Source organism: Panicum virgatum, chromosome 4K, assembly GCF_016808335.1.
Source record: "Panicum virgatum strain AP13 chromosome 4K, P.virgatum_v5, whole genome shotgun sequence".
Taxonomy (NCBI): Eukaryota; Viridiplantae; Streptophyta; class Magnoliopsida; order Poales; family Poaceae; genus Panicum; species Panicum virgatum.
The window spans coordinates 46,792,596-46,805,483 of NC_053139.1; the positions used below are offsets into that span (position 1 = coordinate 46,792,596).

General features: G+C 43.9%; 1 long non-coding RNA gene across 1 annotated transcript; it reads right to left on the reverse strand.

The window, feature by feature from the left end:
• Nucleotides 1–738: 738 nt before the first annotated feature.
• Nucleotides 739–4,985, reverse strand: LOC120704481. Its single transcript, XR_005687566.1, has 2 exons — nucleotides 4,383–4,985; nucleotides 739–1,132 (listed from the first exon to the last, which is right to left on the reverse strand). It is a non-coding gene; the product is annotated as an uncharacterized LOC120704481 (long non-coding RNA).
• Between the last annotated feature and the right edge of the window lie 7,903 nt (nucleotides 4,986–12,888).

Consider the following 12,888-nt stretch of genomic DNA (forward strand, 5'->3'; position numbering starts at 1 on the left):
ACATGTTCGCGCGCACTAGCTCGATCGCCAGTGCCCAGACGCCAGACAAGAACGCCTGCCGTCGGGGCGCTAGCTAGCTCTCGGGTCACGACGCTGCGGCGTCCCTGCCGAGCCAGCAGCTTCACCGGCGCCGGAACGCTGGCACCAGGCACTAGGGGGTGGACGGTGTTTGAAATACCGTCCACCCCCCCCCCCCCCCCCCCCCCCGGAAATTTCTCTTTTTTGGTTTTTTGTCTACAAAACATATTTGGCCTCGAAATTTCTTGGAGACATGAGGATCTACATGCTCCATCTCTGTACATTTTTATGGAATTTTTGGTGAGGATTTGGATGGTCGATTTGAAGTTCCAGTGTAGAACGGGGGGTGGACGGTATTTGAAATACCGTCCACCCACACGGACATTTCTCTTTTTTAGTTATTATGCTACAGAATTTATTTGGGTCTCAAATTTCTTGGAGACATGCTCCCTTACGTGATTCATATCTTTGCATTTTTGTAGAATTTTTGGTGAAGATTTGGATCGTCAATTTGCAATTCCAATATAAAACGGGAGGTGGACGGTGTTTGAAATACCGTCCACCCCACAGACATTTCTCTTTTTTAGTTCTTCTTCTACAGAATTTATTTGGGTTTGAAATTTCGTGGAGACATGCACCCTTACATCCTTCATATCTTTCCATTTTTGTAGAATTTTTCGTGAAGATTTGGGTCGTCGATTTGAGCTGACATTATAGATATTGTAGAACGGGGGTGGTCGGTCTTTCAGACAAGGACCACGCCATGAGGCCAATGGTCACTTCAGAAGCCTAAGTTCAGAAGCTGACATGAAAGCGGAATCGAATTCGAATCGGCCTTGATGATGCATGGATATGGAAGCTGCCACACCCGCATAGGCGCATAGCTGCTAGCTAGCTTCGTCTCGTCCGGATCCCGAGCGGCGTTCCTGGCTGCATCTCTGTTCCTGCATGAGCCCTCGCGTCAAGAGAAGACGAGAAGCAACCGTACCAGAACAGGAGTGAGCAGCAGTGCTAGCTATCCGGCATGCATGAGATGCTGACCCGACTGCTGCCTGCCCGTATGGTCACTGCACTGTCCATGGCCCCTCAGCTAGCTAGGCATGCATGCATGTCTCTGCAGGTATAGGATACGGACATATTATACTCATTTGGTCTGCATTTCTTGCCAAACAACTCAGCTTCAGAGTTCAGATCAGTCTCCATGCATAATTCATATACAAAATGCAGGCCGATGCCTGTCGTCAACGTGTACTTTGACAGTGCCGACGCCTCACTGATTGATTATTGTATGGAAGGTATGTACATCCAAATTAACGGCAGTTTTATTTCATGGCTGTGTTTAGTTCCAAAAAACTCCCCCCAATTCCAAACTTTCCATCACATCGACATCACATCGACATCACATCGAATCATTAAATATAGCAAATGACGTATGCATGGAGCATTAAATATAGATAAATAAAAAAACTAATTGCATAGTTTTGATGTACACGACGAGACGAATCTTTTGAGCCTAATTAGGTCATGGTAGGACAACAATTACCACAAACAAACGAAAAGTGCTACAATATGCTACAGTGTCCGATGTGACTTTTCACATCTACTTTTTACCAACTTTTCGCGGATATAAACACACCCCATATAATTTGGCAGTTGTACTTGATTGTGAAAGAGAAAGGCGTACTGAATAATGATTGTGATATCTCAGGCTTTCTGCGTTCTTATGGCAGCTACAAGGAGTACAGTACTACTGGACGCTGATTATTAGTCGCTAGGGATTTCTCGTTAGTATTCTTCTTCTTTTTTTGAAAGGATGTTTAGTATTCGACAGTAAGAGGTGAAGCGCATGTCCCAATGAACATGCAGCCAATATGGCCGTTGTACAAAGGGAGCAGAACTAGCTAGAAACAGAAAGAGAAGAGACAAAATAAACAAACTGCAAAAATAGTAGCTTGAGTTGTCATCCTTTGTTGAGGCTATGTGTATGGTACAATTTAGTACCATAGTTGAATTCATATTTGAAAAGCACTTTCATGTGATGTGGATTAATTTATGGTCATGAGCTGTATCACATAATAGATGCCGATGACCAAAATGTAGCATTGGCGGCTGCAATGAATCAAACCGTGCATTACTATATCAATATTATTGCGTTTTGAAATGGAAAGAGCACGAGAAAACATCCTTTGGAGAAAAATAAACTTAGAGGTCTGACAATAAGTGTTCATGCCATGCAGCAAAGATATATAAATCCCTTTTCTGAAGAAGTAGATACAGAGAGCAAAACTGCAAAAGGGAATGAAATCCTACTATCCCAGCTAGCAACACAATGCATTCGACATAGCAAGAGAGAATCTTTAGGGATTTGGAGGCATTGGAAACACCATTCCGCTAGCTCTAGCACGCATTAACATATAGCTAAGTCTCCAAAGGTGTAAGCATCTCGACACAAAAAATAATCAGCATGGTACAGCATGCACTGGGGGAAGCTAGAGTTCATCAAGGCTTCCAACAGGAAGCAGCCCAGAGCCTAGCTGATTGAATAGCAACAAGGTTACACAAACATCAATTCATCGGTGTCAATGCCTGAACAATATAGGCCATGTTTAGTTCCCACCCCATAAACCCCGTAAACACAAAAAAACCGTCACATCAAATGTTTCGACACATGCATGGAGTACTAAACGAAGTCTATTTACAAAACTTTTTGCATAGATGGGCTGTAAATCGCGAGACGAATCTAATGAGCCTACTTAATTCATGATTTGCAATAGTGATGCTACAGTAACCATCCACTGATTATTGATTAATCATGGATTAGTTAGCATCATTAGATCCGTCTCGCGATTTACAACTCATCTGTGCAAAAAAATTTGTAAATAGACTTTATTTAGTACTTCAAATTAGTAAAATTCCAATGCAAATTTTTTTTGCGCTCGAACTAAACAGGGCCATAACGTCTGTATCCCACTCCTGACTCTTCACGGTTCTGACATATAGACAAAAGATTCCAAAGAAATCAGGCTTCAAGTACTAGATTATACTACACCCTATATGTTTCCAAGAAGTGGACAAGATCTGCACTACGTTCTGGAGGAGTAACATCCCATTAATTAGATACTGTCTTTCGTAAAAGCTCGGAAATTATGAATGACAAGCGCTTGTAGATTGTGTTTTTTTTTTTGAGAAAGGAAACCCAGCTTTTATAGAAAGCTGATAAACGTTGATTACAAGCCGGCAAGCGGCTCGCTTGTAGATTGTGTTCTAGCTACAAATTCATGGTTATTAGTTGCAAACAGCACAGAACTAGTATATAATCAAATGGTTATCTTGATCATTTTTTAACCAAGAATAAAGCATGCATGAACAATTTCTTTAACACATCTTTATTAACTTAATTTCACTGGTGGTTCTCTAGAATATAATGATGCAAGAAATATTTCACCAGTGCAAAGAAGATAAGAATGTGCATGCCATAAATATTCCCATAAAGTGGAATCGGTGACCAATTTAACTCAGTATTAGGAGAGGTAGTATTAGTACAAAACCCACTTGCACAATACACACCGTAATTGGGTTGCTTCTAGATCTACATGTGCTGCGTGTATAGCAAAAAAAAAAAAATCATGCATGCATGATGTTCATTCTTCCATCCTGGTTTGATGGTTGATTGCTACTGAAAATTCCATTGCTGTACAAAGAGAACATAATAGAGGAATGGTTCCTAATAAACTACTTGGACATAAATAAAACATTGATATGTTCTTATTCATCTAAGCTAAAGCCACACATGGTAATGTAGATACAGAGCTGAAGGAGTGAAGGGAGTTCTAGAGTATAGAAGTAAACAGAAGTTTCAGAAAAAGAAAAGACAAAAATAAAGCAGTTGGGTTTCCAGTTCCAGAACTTTGTAGGAAACAAAGAGAGAGATGAGGACGTACTGAATCAAATGATTTAAACCTGGATACACACCTCCTACCATCAGATTCAGAGGAAGGATTTGCATGCATGGGATGGGAGCGAGGCGGATGTATGGCCTCTAATCAGGTGATGATGATGGCAACTTTTTCTTCCCCTCCCCTCCCCAGCAGTCATCACGGGCTAATTATTGCAAGGGAAAGAGAGGGAGAGAAGATCCCCCACATGAGCTAGCCATGGGTATGTGTGCAACTGGCCACTGGTCAGTCATGCAGTCATGCCCACCCATCATTACATCAATCTGCATCTCATGCAGCCTCTTCCCCATGCCACACCCAGCCACACAAGATCTAGTGATCTACCCATACGGAGTATGCACGACCAAGAAAACTGCAGATAAGGGGGGAAAACAAGCGCGATATTATTCAGCAGATTAATCAGCTTACTCGGTTCAGATTTGGAGGCAGCAAGGAAGCTCCAGCAGGAACGAGCTCTGATGGAGGCAGAGAGCATGGGGAGCCCATCCTTTTGGGGGGAATGAAGCCTGGTCCGAGATCTACACCCATCTCCTCTCACCCCTGCCCGTCTCCTCTTGATCTCCAAGAGAGAAAGGAAGAGCGAGATGGAGGAGAAAGGGGCAGGTCAGAGAAAGAGCGGCGCCCCCGAGCCAGACAACATTCCCCTCAAAGACGAAAAGGCTCCCTGATCTCTCTCTCTCTAGCTAGCCAACTTTTCCATGATCACTCTCACATCTTCTTGATCCTTCCTACCTGTACTCTCTCATCTCATCTCACTTCTCTCTCAGCTTTATTCCCTGGCCCTTTTGGGGTATGAGCAAGAAGAAGGGGGAAGAGGAGGGTGTGTGTATATGGGAGGAAGCGTAGCTTGGCATGCTGAATGGCCACAGGACGAAGGGAAATTGCCCAAGAGGCACGGCTGGTTTCTAGGGGGAGCTGTCTGGCCGAGCGGCAGTACCGCCGCGCCTGTGCTGGACTGGGGAAGAGAAGAGGAGGAGGGCCGGGAGTTATGGTGGACCTCTGCCCACAAGAATTGCTACCTTCACCTACCCACCCCGGCCTACTCTCCCTGCTTTTCCTCATCTGCAGTGTGACAACCTAGATGTGCCAAACTTTTTGTACTAGCACCACCACTCCCATTTTGCTTGGTACTCCTAGTTTAGGACCTCGTATATTGGCATAGAGCCACAGAGGTATAGTATTTTAAAAAACAAAATCTGGCCATTTGCATTTCTAGATATAGGGGCAAAAGTCTAGTATTTACTTCAATATATTGTTAGAGAAGAGGATCGAGATTTATAGATATAGACATCGATAAACATAGTACAATTATTATGATTATATTTAAGTAAATTTACAATGCGAGCAAACAAAAGAGTGAATTTACCATGAATTTGTTAAGGACATTCTGATGTATACATTTTGATTTATGGTATTAATATTCAATTTTTTTTACTCCAAGCAATCTAAATAGGCATTGTTTTGGAGGTAATCGTTGTGGTACCAATTTATAATCCAATATTGATATTTATCTCTCATTAAAAACCCTTGTCGATGGAATTATTTGGAATAGATAAGATAACAACCTCGTTCAGTTTACTATATATCGCTCTATAACTTATGTGTCCTAACTTCTAATCAACAAAATATATTATTTATATTCTCATTTTCATATTCTTTTTTCTTAAAAAAAAGGTCCCAACGAGCACAAACGCAAAAATGGTAAGCTGGTAGCAAATCTGTGCGGGGGTCACTATTCATCACAAAAAGTAGCTAGCCTTTTCCCTCGTGCTTAACAATTAGATTTGTGCCTGTTGAATTCTTTGGATTCCTTCAATTGTTTGAAGTCCAAGCAGCCAAATTGTTTAGCAAAAACGGCTAGATCAGATGTATATAGTATAGTTCTTATTAGTTGTACACTTACCCCATATAGTTTGAGTTTTTTCCCCTACAGATCAAGGAGTCAGTGCAATAAGTCAATCCTTTTTGAAATTTTTATCGATTCTGGAATTAATTAATCGCCCAGAAGCATACTACACGGCATGCCCTGAAAGCCAAGTCATTGTCTAGGCGATCAAATAGACATAAACAGCCCTAGTCAAGATTCAAAAAGGCATTCTTTTTATAAAAATAAAATAAGATCCAAAAAGGGCACCTCTATGCACCTTTTCTCAGCCTAGAAAAAAGGCCTCCGGTGCTCCTACTACTACAATTTTTTTTTCAACACCCATGCTGCCCCCACATGTCAGGCTCAGAGGCAGCAATTATATAGCACGCAGGAGAACATGCACCCACGACACCCGAAACGTCTTTCCCCTCCCTCCTATTTCATCGTTCATCTCATCCGGTTCCCTTCCTGTTCAGACACAAGTTCAAATGCAGAGTTTTTGTTGAAGGACATGAGAGAGAGAGAGAGAGAGAGAGAGAGAGAGAGAGAGAGAGAGAGAGAGAGAGAGAGAGAGAGAGAGAGAGAGAGAGAGAGAGAGAGAGAGATCAGTTGTACGGGGCATGTGGGGGCCTGGCCGGCTGGTCCTGCCTTGTTGGCAAGAAGACGAGGGTAGACCGTAGACATCACGGATCAGGGATGAACAGCAGGAGGAGGAGGACACGCCATGGCCGCTAGCAATGCACTCCCTCCTTCCTCCTCAGGCAGATGCAGCGGCGCAATGAAAACAGCATCTGGCCGACCGATGTGATTGTGACCACGACGCAGTCGTCGTCGTCGTCGTCCATGCCGCGGCCGCCGGGCCCCGTACGTCGCCGTCGCCCCAAGAATCAGGATCTCTTCTTCTTCTACGCAAGTCCGCACGCATACGCGTCCACTGACGCGCGCATCTCCATCACCCTGAGGCCTCTGACGACGCGCCGAAAATTGATGACGACGAGCTGAGAGAGAGCCTGCTGAGACTGATGTGTGCATGCTACGTTACCCTGCCTGCAGGCTGCGTTCAGCTGCAGATCATCAATAGCACTGCTTGTGGCTGCTGAGTTGACGATTCTGAGGGAAAAAGAAAACAGAAATAGCGTGCAATAGCAGAGGATGCAGCATTCAGGTAGCAAAGCCACCCAGCCAACTCATGAACAAACATTGCAATGGCATGATGCATGATGTGTGGGTGTTGTTTAATAAAATTGAAGTCTGTAAATTATACGACATAATGATAATGAAATGATCACGACAATAATTCAATTTGATATACATCATTCATGCATGCCTAATAACGTCGCATTATTGTTGCCTGCCCATTTGTGTGTGTGTGTGTGTGTGTGTATAATTATATAATTATGTGTGTGTGTGTGTGTGTGTGTGTGTGTGTGTGTGTGTGTGTGTGTGTGTGTGTGTGTGTGTGTGTGTGTGTGTGTAGTCGATCTTCTTTTCTTGATAAGTTCAATTATTCGACTTCATTATTCTCAATGTGTATATCCAATGACTCTATTCTTCTGTCTTGATAATAATTAAGTAGTTAGGCCGCATTTTTGTTAGTTTCTCTCTGCACATATATACAGTTGAACGACAAAGAAGGCATCACGTGCGTGATAAAAAGAAAATGTGCATAGACCCCACCCCCACGGCCCCACCATGCATGCATGTTAATCTGATTTTGAGTTGTTCTACAATTAAGTGATGGTATACTACTGTTTTTACAAATCCCCCCTCCCACCTCTCTACGCCTCTCTCCTTGGATGTTGATCCGATGGTCCAGATTGAAGTTTCCATAGTTTGCACGGAGGGATTGGTTTGCACCTGATATGTTCCCAATTTAATTTGGCTGTCACCTTTTTGCAGTTGTCATGTAACTTAAGTAGACGTAGGAAGCAACGACGACTCAAGCCGCGTGCTTGCATTGCCACGAGACACGGGCCGGCACACTACTGTTTGCTATAGACACTAGAGCATCAAGCTGGTCAAGCAAGCAAGCGATAGGATAGGAGGCCGGGGAGCTTTTCGTTCAGAAAATAGCCGCGCGCGGCTTGGTCTCTCACGCACGCCTCCTTGTTCCCACGCACCCACACCACACGCACACTCCTTGTCGCTGATAGGGATTGGACGGCAGAGATGGATGATGGGTCGACCGAGCAACGCTGAAAAAACTGCGCGTGTATGCAGCCGCCCCATCTGGCGGCCGGGCGGCCAGCAGCCAAAGCTGCAGCAGCTTCATGTGTGTGTACATGCATGCTGCCCGAGTCAAGGTAGCAGGTAACATATACTGTATATGCTACTTGTGATCGTGTTTCTTCTTTTTTATTTTCTCTCTCTCTCTCGCGAAAAGTGTGGTCAAGGCATCCAACTCTGCCACGACATTTCAGTTGTTGTGCCCACTCTGCGCTGCCAACACACCAATTAACTAACATCTGATCGATCTCTGCCTGGAGGGAACGAACGAATCCGGAGTGTGTCCAGTTCCAGTCGTAAGAGCTGGCTGTCATGCTGCCAATACCAAGACCCTGTTTGTTTCAAGAGACTTATGCAAAAGTTTCAGAGACTTATGGGTCTAAAAAATTAAACATATAGAATTTTTTTAGGCTAAAAGTCTCTTAAAGTCTAAAATAAAAAAAAAAACTCTCAAGAGAAGTTTATTGAGATTTTTTTTGCTAGAATTCCAGCCTAGCCCATGTGCCCCCCCCCCCCTCCACCCTCACCCCCTCCCTACCCGGCGGTTTGCATGCAGGCATGAAGATGGTGCCCCTGCGGTCCTCCCTCACCCTCATTTATTGCAGATTAGGGGTATTTTTATACTTTGTGAGTTTTATTTAATAATTTTTAGCCCTTCTAGTCTTTCAATTTTAGTTCAGGACTAAAATAAGTTCAGAGACTTGTAGTAACCCAAACATGGGCCAAATAAAGATGACGCGGCGGCCCGGCCGCCCGGCAAGTAGATCACTGGATGGATCGATCGGTACGTGTCGTAGCTAGCCGCACTCAAATTCAAAGTCGACGTACGCTGAACTAATTAATAAGCTGCCGATCACATCACATGCATCGATGGACGATTGGGGGTGGGGCGGGGTTGCCCGGTAGCCGCCGCAGCTACGTCGTACTCCTACACACGAGCCTTAATAGCTAGTAGCTAGGTAATTATTAAGGGTGTGATTGGTTATGGCTGGTTTAGATGCAAAATTCAAAATTTTTAAAACTATCACATCGAATATGTTGGCACATGAGGTATTAAATCTAGACGAAATAAAAAAAACTAATTGTATAGTTTGTTTATAAATTACGAGACGAATCTAATGAGTCTAATTAGGTCATGATTAGATAATAAATTGCTACAGTAATTAAACATGTGCTAATACCAGGTTGATTAGTCTTAATAAATTTGTCTTGTAGTTTGCAGACGAATTCTGTAATTAGTTTTGTGATTAATCTATATTTAATGCTTCAAATGTGAAAAGATCTCCTTTCAAAAAGTTTATACGAAGCAACTAAACAAGATCTTGGTCTATTTCTAACCTGACTAGAGTTACGCAGGCCAGCGTAAGCCAGACCGATGTAGTATTTTGTGAGTTTATTTGGTTGGTTACGTATCTTGTCTTGGCCTGCATAAGATTTTGCTTGGATAGTTATATTGCTCCCTAGGCTGCAATGTTATAGATTGAGATAGAGGCCGTGTTTACTTGCCTCTCGTAAAGTTTTTGAAAGTGCATCTTTCTATATTTGAAGTACTAAATATAGACTAATCATAAAAATAATTACAGAACTCATCTGTAAATCGCGAGACGAATCTAATGAGCCTAATTAATCTGTCATTAGAGGTTGTTTAATATAGCATTACTGTAGCAATTTAGTGTCTAATTACAGCCTAATTAGGTTCATTAGATTCGTCTCGCGATTTACAGGCAGCAGTCGCAAATACATTTTTTATTTCATCTAGATTTAAGTCTCAATATAGGTGTCGGAATTTTTTTTTGGAATTTTGATTTTTGGAACTAAACACGGCGAGAGTTTGGAAACGACGATGCCAGCTAGCTCGGTCGACATGGACATCTTTTTTTTCTCCCTGATCGACATTGTGACAGAACCGCCAAATTAAAACTCTAAATTAAGCGTAATGGCCGTCATTTGAACACATCAGGCACATTAGCTTAATGGTTTAATTTGACGGTCCTTTCTCAACCCACGGCCCGATCGAAACAATACCGATAGTCCCACGCGAAGGCGGGCACAGATGATACAAGCGCGACAATTACTTGAAAATACGAGAGTAACACACGATAGAGATAGGAAGTTTTACAAACCAAGTTCAAATACCCATAAGGCTTACATAATTTACATAAATCAAATAATTTATAAATTTTACAATAGAGTAGCTAAGTCCAAATGGAAAAAGAACCTACAACTCTACTAACTACTCTGGTTCAGGTTCCGTACAACCTGTCAGACTGGTCTTCCAGACCGGTTACACATGACATGCCCAAGACCACCGGTCAGACCAGTCCATCCGACCGGTCAGACCGGTCCACACAAAACAGAGGGGCTGCACACTCTGCCCGCAAGTGTGCAACCCGCCAACTTTCTAGCCTATTGGTCTCGATCCACCACTTCCCACCCCTCTGCATAACGGCGGATAAATTTGACACAGCAGGGACAGAAATCGACGTCCGGGTGCCCTGAAATAAAAATTGGTGGCAACAAACCCTGAGCAACTAATACTCCGCAAGACTTACCCGACCAGTGGGTATACGTAGCCCACATACCTAGACATGCAAGGCATTTGGCTGGTGATTTATTTTGCAGAAAAGCGACTAAAGTAATTTCTTATTTTCAACTTTTAGCTCCATATTCTATATGTTTAAATCATCAACTAGTATTTGCATCTTCTAAGCCACCATAACAAACATTGAATATTAATTCAGGATATACAATTCCAACCACCATCTAAATTCCATAAAGCATCACTACGATGCGGTGCTGCGATCAAAGTGCTCATATCCCAGAGCGACCGACGGCGAATCGATCCGATTTAACCTTGTAAGGTGGACCTAACCAACACGACACGCATTTGCCCCATCGGACTATACATGCCAACCCTTTTTCTTCCTGCCTCGAACTACAAAACAGTCCCACCTGCATATAGTCAGCCGAGCCCTACGAGGGACCACCAAAAGTAAACTCATGCATCCCAATTCTCCGCGGCCACTCGACTCGCCCTAAGGGGTGGGTAGAAGTTCTGTACTTTCAAAGCAAGGCAGTACTCGGCTTACCGGTTTCGACTACTTCCTACTCCCGGCATGCGGTTAGTACAATTCAAACATGATCACAGGGCCAGACAACGAACTGTCCTTAACCGACACAGACGGGGCTAACCCTTCCCCGCCCGGTCTCCAAATTTCCATCCATTCCATCTTGAATATAGTGAACCATATAATGTAATATAAAGACACCCTATATCTCGTGAGTGACAGAAAATCACTCGACTTCTATCAAGCCCTATTAAGCATAGCAGTGCTACCGACCTATCCATACTAGTATGAGGCCCAGGAAAATCTAGGGATCATGCAACTAAGGTTTCAAACAACTCCTGCAACCTAATGCACAAGTAATAAGCACATATAGTGATTCATGAATTGAAATAATAAGACATGCACCGGGGCTTGCCTTGGGACTGCTGCTCAGGGTCAATTGGACCTTGGGCCGACTCCTCACAAGCCTCCTGCTGCGGGGCTTGCCACTGCGGCTCCTGTGGCTCCGCAGTCACCTCGTATACAACCTCCTCCGCCGCGGCTGCTACACGTATGCATATGCATATGATATGAGGAATACAGGCATGATTTACAAAAATTATAAGTAACCAATACCCGAAATAGTTTGCATCTATTTGTACCAACTACCCCTTACTAAACCCTTTCAGCCACAGCCACACCGGTCAGATCGGTCCACCCGACCGGTCAGACCGGTCCCATATAACCCAACCAATATACCGGTCAGACCGGTCCCTCCGACCGGTCAGACCGGTCCTACCCAGGCCAGAAACTAGAATCCTTGGCGCGGCGAAAATCGCCCACCAACTCTAAAACCCTACTAGGAACTAGTTCAGGGGTGCCACTAGGGGTGTTTGACCAGAGGGAATCGCTTAAAACCGCCTAGAAAAGGAGATCGACCCATCCCTAGCTAGAATACCTTGAATGAGTCCTTCCCCCACGAAGAACTTGAATCTACTGCACCCTGGGTATGGAATCGCGGAGAAGGAGCTTTCCCACGCCAATTTGATCCTTCCTAGGCCTTGGAATCAAGTGGAAAGGGTGGATTTGGGGAGTTGAGGGTTTGGGAAGGGGAGAGCTTGGGAGAGGGCGAGCTGAGGATGACTGAGTTGGTGACGAAGAGAGAGAGAGTGATTTAAATATTGTGGGCCCCCAAAACAGTTGAAACCAATTCAACCGGTCAGATCAGTTGCCCCGACCGGTCAGACCGGTCCGGCCCAGGCTGGCAGGGAAAAATTTCTGGTTTAGTGATTTGCCGCGTGAGTTGAAACTAATGACTATGATTAAGTTAATCACAGATGATTGACGCCTGAGGTGTTACGGACATGGACCTTGGAAAGTTTGAAAGCAACCAACGCTGCCGCCCGCCTCTCAGTTTGACCATCGTCCGCGTCCAGTTGCAGAGATTCTGAGTATGGTTTGCACTCGATGACGATCGAGACATTATACAAACCTTATTAATTATAGGAACATCGAGATATCTATATGTTCCGTTGACAAATTGACAACATCCCAGTGCCTTTTGAACATGGAGAAAATAGTAATAATTGATCGAGAACTAGCTAGCTCAAATAAAACTACATATCCCTAACCCTAACCAATGTGCGATCAATAGATTATCAACGTCCTGTGCGGCACAACGAATACACGTCACTGAATTACTGATCAATGTGATCCTGGGCTGGGCTTGTGCCTGCGTCTCCAGATGACACAATTCGGCTCCGGTGTTGGGCTT